This window comes from Eretmochelys imbricata, chromosome 8 (assembly GCF_965152235.1).
Source record: "Eretmochelys imbricata isolate rEreImb1 chromosome 8, rEreImb1.hap1, whole genome shotgun sequence".
In the NCBI taxonomy this organism is placed as follows: Eukaryota; Metazoa; Chordata; order Testudines; family Cheloniidae; genus Eretmochelys; species Eretmochelys imbricata.
Genome location: NC_135579.1, coordinates 94,295,008 through 94,302,304, shown reverse-complemented (window position 1 = coordinate 94,302,304; position 7,297 = coordinate 94,295,008).

The window sequence follows — 7,297 nt, the reverse complement described above, 5'->3', positions numbered from 1 at the left end:
CAGTCTATATATTATATAACTAAACTATTGTCGTATGTAAAGTAAACAAGGTTTTCAAAATGTTTAAGAAGCTTCATTTCAAATTAAATTAAAATGCTGATCTTACGGCGCCAGCCCACTCAGCCTACTGCCAGCCTGCGGTTCCATTCACCTAGTCCAGCAGCAGGCTGAGCGGGGCCCTGGCTGGCAAGGGGCCAGCAGCCAGAACCCCAGACCAGCAGCAGGCTGAGTGGGGCTGGCGGCCAGGACCCCAGACTGGCAGTGGGTTGAGCGGGGCTGGCAGCCGGAACCCGAGATCGGCAGTGGGCTGAGTGGCTCAGCCTGCTACCGGTCTGGGGTTCCGTCCACCGGCTCCTGCCAGCCAGGGTCCCGGCTGCCAGCCCTGCTCAGCCCACTGCCAGTCTGGGATCCCGGCCCTGCCCACATAGAGTGGGTACCTACCTTCTCCCTGGTTCTAGCCCATTCTCTTCCTCTCTCTCTGCACTGAGCTGAGGGTGGGAGTGCACTGAGCACTGGGCTGGGGGTTGGGATGTAGGGTCTGGCCAGGAGCTAGAATGAGGGAGGGGGCTCAGGGTTGGGGCAGGAGGTTTGGGGGTGGAGTGCTTCCCTGGGCAGCTCCCATTTGGTGAGGGGGTGGGAATGTAGGGGGTGCAAGAGTCAGGACATGGGGTTTGGGGGGGCTGGGTATGTGTGTGTGGGGTGCAGTAGTCAGGGCAGGGGGCTGGAGGTGTGTGAGGGGGTGCAGAAGTCAGGGCAAGAGCTGTGGGGGCGCTGGGTATGTGTGTGTGGGTGTGCTGGAGTTAGGGCTGGGGTCACGGGGGGGTGCAGGGGTGAGGGCAGAGAGCTGTGTGTGTGTGTTGGGGGAGTGCAGGGGTCAGAGCAGAGGGTTGGGTGTGTGTGAGGGGGGTGCAGGGATCAGGGCAGAGGGCTGGGTGTGTGTGAGAGGGGTGCAGGGGTGAGGGCAGAGGGCTGGGTGTGTGTGTGGGGGGTGCAGGGGTCAGGGCAGAGGGCTGGGGGTGTGGGCTGGGGTCGTGGGGGTGCTCCCAGTCCCCTGCCCAGAGCGGGTCATGGCAGGGGGCTGTAGGGGATATGCCCTAATTCCACCCCCAGTCCCCATGGCCCTGTCCCCACCTCTTCTCCACCTCCTCCCCAGAGCAGCGAGGGCGGGGCAGCTCCTCTTCTCCCCATTCCCCCGCAAGGGCCATCAGCTGATCGGGGCCAGGGAGGGAGAGGAGGAGGGGCAGGAACCCCGCACACTGGGGGAAGAGGCAGGGGAGGAGGGAAGCTTGCCTGCCCTGCAGCAGCAGCCGGCAGGACCAAGCTTCTTCACCCTGACTGGGGGTGGGGGCGGACAAGAGCGGGCCGGGGCGGGCAGGATTTTTAATAGCACGCTGCTCCCTGCCGGGTTCCCGGCCTGGGTTCGGCAGTGGGCTGAGCGGGGCGTGGCTAGGACTCAGCAGGCAGCAGCGTGCCATAGGTTGCCGACCTCTGTGCTAGACGGATGATGCTGTGAATAAACAGTCTCAAAATCAGGTAATTTTATGCATGTAAGCCAACGAGTTTATTAACAAAGGGAGGGCAGCAAGGAACCAGTACACAACAGACAACAGCAAATGATTTATGACAGTACAACTTAGTTTGCAAGGTGCAGACCCAAGATAACTGACATATAGAAGAGCAGATAATGGCAGAGCTTCAGACAGAGAACTGTTTTCTCCCTAAAGGTCAATGTCATGCTGACTACCTGACTCTCTGATTCCCTTTGAGGCTGGGTTTTCACAGCCACAAGGATCCCCAGCAATATCTGCTCTAAAATTACTGCCTTTCCTTTCTGTATACTGTGCAATACAAATGTACATAAGCAAATGACACATCAAAAAAATTCCCTAGATTCCAGATTCTTTGGGGAGAGCTGTCTCGTGTGTTTGGAAAGCGCCTACCACAATGAGGTCATGATCCCTACATTACAAATGTTGCATCATTATCATAAATAAGGAAGTAATAGTTCCACTGATTTCTCAAAGTAGGAAAAGTTAAAACACAACTATACTAGGAGACAAAGAAAGGAGACAAATGTGGTTGTGTAACTTGGTCAAATTATGGCAATTCTACTGGGCACTTACCAAGAGGTGGAATGTTTTAGTGGTTGTAGCATTATGTCTCCTTCTCCTTCCTGCAAACCTCTTCCCCCTTTCCACTCTCATTTTCTTTCTTACTTTGCTTTATTTAGTTATTTTTTTTAATGCTATATCCAGGATTTGGAGCCTGGATTCTAGGTCCTATTCCCTACTCTGCCTAGATTTGTCGCTTAATCTTTTTGTGTCTCTGTTATTCTATCTGTAAACTGTGTGAAATAACACTTATCTACTGCACAGAGATGTCATGGAGCTTTATTAATTCTGAAAAGTGCTTGGACAAAGGAGGCTTTGGGGAGAAACTGATTTTTTAATGCAGCTCTGAAGGGCAGAGTTGAAAGGGTAGTGCATTGATGGCCATTCTTTACCTCACCAATATTCCCTCACCAATATGTGGGCCCTCTGCAGAGTCAACAAATGTGTCTTTCTGTGAATATTTGAGAATACTGGTTGCTAGACAGAAATTGGTCTTATTGTACTTAGATTAAGAAAATTAAAGTTATGCTTATTTACTACTAGATATCCCAGGAGAAGTTGGAGCAGTATAATTATATCCATTTGACACAGGAGAAGCTGACCAAGGCTACTGCACTGGGATTAGAACTCAGGGATTCCAAGCCCCTAGTCTTGTGGTCAGATGAGCAGGCCACAGCTACGCCAGTATGGGAGAAGATAAGTAAAGTTTGTCTGTATAGCTAATTATTACAAAAGAAGAGTGCATAGTCTTACCTGGTGAGAAAAAGGTAGAATGAAGGGTGTAAATTGGACACCAAGTTGATTTGCTTGTTCCCCAACCTATTAGGGACTGAGAGTATCAAATAGGCTTTGCCCTGGAAAGATGAAATGTGGCTCACATAATTGACTAGCACACCCCTTTAGTAGATTGAGAAACAGCACTTATAGGATCCAGAAGACAAACTAAAAAGACAGACCAGTGTGATGGCCTTCAAGCAAAAAGTAGAAAATTTTAGAGATATCCTCTACACTGACAACCATATTTATAAAAGTAACTGGCACATTTGCATTCACAATTTTTGCACAAGAAAAAAACCTGTATTAGCCATGAGCAAAGGACAATTTCATGTATGAACTGGGAGTTAGCCTTATACTTTACTTATCCAAATGGCACTTGGTTGCTAGTTAACTAGGAGTCCGTGTCTATACTTAAATAACGACAGTGGCACCTCTGTGATGTTTCAGTGTAAACACTCACTACAGCGACAAAAGGGGTTCTCCCATCACCATAGCGAATCCACCTCCCCGAGAGGTGGTAGCTATGTCAACAGATGAATTCTTCTGTCAATATAGTGCTGTCTTCCTTAGGGGTTAGATTGGTTTAACTATGTCACTTGGGGTGTGAATTTTTCACACCCCTGAGTGATGCAGCTGGATCAACCTAATTTTTCAGTGTAGACCTGGCCTAAGTGTTTGCACATGCCAAAATTGTGCCTGTAAACACAGAAGTGTGCTGAGACTTTTAACAGAACCTGATCCTTGGTCTCCAGCCCAGGAAGCGTCTAAATGGTTTGCTGGGGATATTGTTTTGGGAAATAAGATCTTGGTACATGTAGTTCTATTGTGATCTCAGAGAAGCCCATTTCTCAGAACTGCTAAGAGCTAGTCAAAAGTGAAGAGATGATTGCCACTTACTCTAGATTGGATCCCTGCATGTGAAAGGCCCATTGAGCCAAAACACTGAATGAGCATCACTAAAAAGGACTAGAAAAGTAGAATGAAGGAGCATGCAAACATCCTGTACACAATTGGATTTTTTACTGTAGCTCTCTCATGTTATCATACGTGAAATATTAATACAAATTTCCAGAGAAATCAGAACCACCAAAAAGACTGTAGCATTTATTTAATATGTAGCTAAATGAAGCAATAAAAGCTTTGGAGTAGCAGCCATGTTAGTCTGTATTCGCAAAAAGAAAAGGAGGACTTGTGGCACCTTAGAGACTAACCAATTTATCTGAGCATAAGCTTTCGTGAGCTACAGCTCACTTCCTCGGATGCATTCAGTGGAAAATACAGTGAGGAGATTTATATACACACAGAACATGAAACAATGGGTGTTTATCATGCACACTCTAAGGAGAGTGATCACTTAAGATGAGCTATTACCAGCAGGAGAGTGGGGGGTGTGGGGGGGTGGACCTTTTGTAGTGACAATCAAGGTGGGCCATTTCCAGCAGTTGACAAGAACGTCTGAGGAACAGTGGGGGGGGGGGGGGAGGGAGGAAATAAACATGGGGAAATAGTTTTACTTTGTGTAATGACCCATCCACTCCCAGTCTCTATTCAAGCCTAAGTTAATTGTATCCAGTTTGCAAATTAATTCCAATTTAGCAGTCTCTCGTTGGAGTCTGTTTTTGAAGTCTTTTTGTTGAAGAATTGCCACTTTTAGGTCAGAAATCGAGTGACCAGAGAGACTGAAGTGTTCTCCGACTGGTTTATGAATGTTATAATTCTTGACATCTGATTTGTGTCCATTTATTCTTTTACGCAGAGACTGTCCAGTTTGACCAATGTACATGGCAGAGGGGCACTGCTGGCTCATGATGGCATATATCACATTGGTAGATGTGCAGGTGAACGAGCCTCTGATAGTGATTAGGCCCTATGATGGTGTCCCCTGAATAGATATGTGGACGTGGCTGGCAATGGGCTTTGTTGCAAGAATAGGTTCCTGGGTTAGTGGTTCTGTTGTGTGGTGTGTGGTTGCTGGTGAGTATTTGCTTCAGGTTGGGGGGCTGTCTGTAGGCAAGGACTGGCCTGTCTCCCAAGATTTGTGAGAGCAATGGGTCGTCCTTCAGGATAGGTTGTAGATCCTTGATGATGCGTTGGAGAGGTTTTAGTTGGGGGCTGAAGGTGACGGCTAGTGGCTTGTGCATCATGATTTTTTATTACCCTAGGCCATAATAAATCATAAGTTAGTTCAAAAACCACAAGGACAAAACGAAGTTCTGTCTTTTAAGGGAGAATTCCAAGGCTTACAGGCCCCAAATTGAATCTCCAACAGAAATTATACTTAAATAATCCTGCTGATTTTGAAATATCGGTGTTACCCTTCACCCCAGGCCTGACACACTGATAAAATATTTGTCTGCTCAGTGGATCTTTCGAAGTCAGGTTACAAAGTTTGTTTGTGACTGCAGATGCAGTTGATGGATGGGCATGTGAGCCTCTGATCTGCCTGATTACTCCATCATCATGCTCAGGAAAGCTGTTGAAATACAAAACAGAACACACTCCTGTAGAGCAGGATACCTTGTTAATTTCCATCCTTGGCCTGTTTCGAAGCAGGGAGAACTCAAGTGCGGCACTGCATGTTTGCATGCAAGTTGCATGGACACCTGTGAGATGCAACAATGTTGGTTAATCAGGGTTCTGTGTCTAACAGGCATGCTGGTATCCCTTTAAATATATTTTGCTTTGGCTGTGCCCTCTTTGACGGGGACCCTAATGAGCCTCCTGGCAAACTTCCAGCACATAAAAGCGTTAACAGTTACAGCATAAAAACGGAAGCGTTTTTGGGTTGGCAGCTCAATTATGTAGCCCATTATGAGAAGAGTGTTTTCTGCTTTTATATCTGCAACATGTTTTTCCTTTCTTAATGCCGTCACAAAGACCTAGTCCATAACTGTGTAGACAGCATGAGGATTAAAATCAAATGTATGTTCCATTGTTTAAAATGTCAGTGAGCATGAGTTCTTTTTAGCAGAATTGCATAAAGAGAATGTCAGTTAGAAAGGACAGTAAGTGGCAAGGACTGGAAAACCAGACAAAAGAATATTTGCCCTTGCAAATGTTACAAACCTACAACAAATAGGCAAGCAGATAAATATTTGCATATGTTGCCATATTCATAGTTTTGCTGGAACACTGACATGACTATAGTTATTACACAGCATGGTCACCTACAGACTAATGTCTTTGCAAAGGTCATCATCCAATAATGAAGATACAAGAACTGAGTGTTTCTGTCCCATTTCACACAGAATTTGAGTCTTAAGAACCTGGGGCAATCATGATAGGTACATCAGAAATGCATGAAGACAGCTAGTTTGTTTTTGCTATGGTTTGTTTGCTGGCCTCTCTGTATTTCAAATATTTGAACTGGCTGGACTAGCAGTGGGTGTGTTGAAACACTGAGGTGTTCAGGGGGACCAAATAGTGGAGCAATTGGCCCACCTTTGTGACAACGAAGGCTAGTTTTGCCATCATTGCTAGAGCTGTTCCCAAGACAGTGATATTTCTGGAGAATGTAAAGTAGAATGCTGATTGGCTTGCATTATGACCTCATTCTGAAACATCATTTTCCATACACCACTTCCCGTTTGGCCACAACATCCATGGGGTACAGTATTCATTCTGGCATATGGTTTTGCATACTTCAAAATTCATGATTTTAATTTCTTTAATTGCCTTTTGGATATTATGCTCCAGCCTCCTTCTAAATGTATTTGTTCTATGGAAAGCTTATCCCATGCGCAGCCCAAGGTCCTGTGTGCTTCAGCAGTAGCCATGGGAACTATAAGTTGTGGGCTACAGACTGCGGCATGTTGGGAGACTTTCTTGGTTTCTGCCAGGATGTACCCTCTGCCCTCCCAGCAGGAAGTTTCAGCACTGACTGAAGCTGGAAGCACGAGGCAAGCAAGCAGAGAGGTGGCTGCTGGACTGTAATCCTGTTCTGTGTTTCTTTACAGAATAAAGTCTTGCTCTTGTTCCTGGTGGTTTGACTGAGGTGAATACACACTGACACACAATACAGAGCACACAGAGGAGCCTCAGGAGCAGTTTCCCAAAGTTGTGTAAAAAGTCACAAGGCAGATTTCCCTAGCTTGAATAACTTCATGCTGGGCCAGTGAACAGGACAGGGGGCTACACATGAATAAGAGTACAAACTATTGCACAGGTTAGCGTGTATTTGAGTATTTGAGAGTGTATTTGATGCTTTGGTGTATTTGAGTATTTGAGAGTACTACTCAATTCAATTCTCTTTCCTTCAAAACAATTTCTAATAGGATAAACATCTGACTCAAATTTCACATTAGTTGCTGTTGCTCTGATGCAGATTTTGTTTTTAATTTTCTGCATTTTGCTCAACACGACACAGCTGTCTTCTGAGGAGTCACATCTGCTTTCCTGTGTATGCAAGA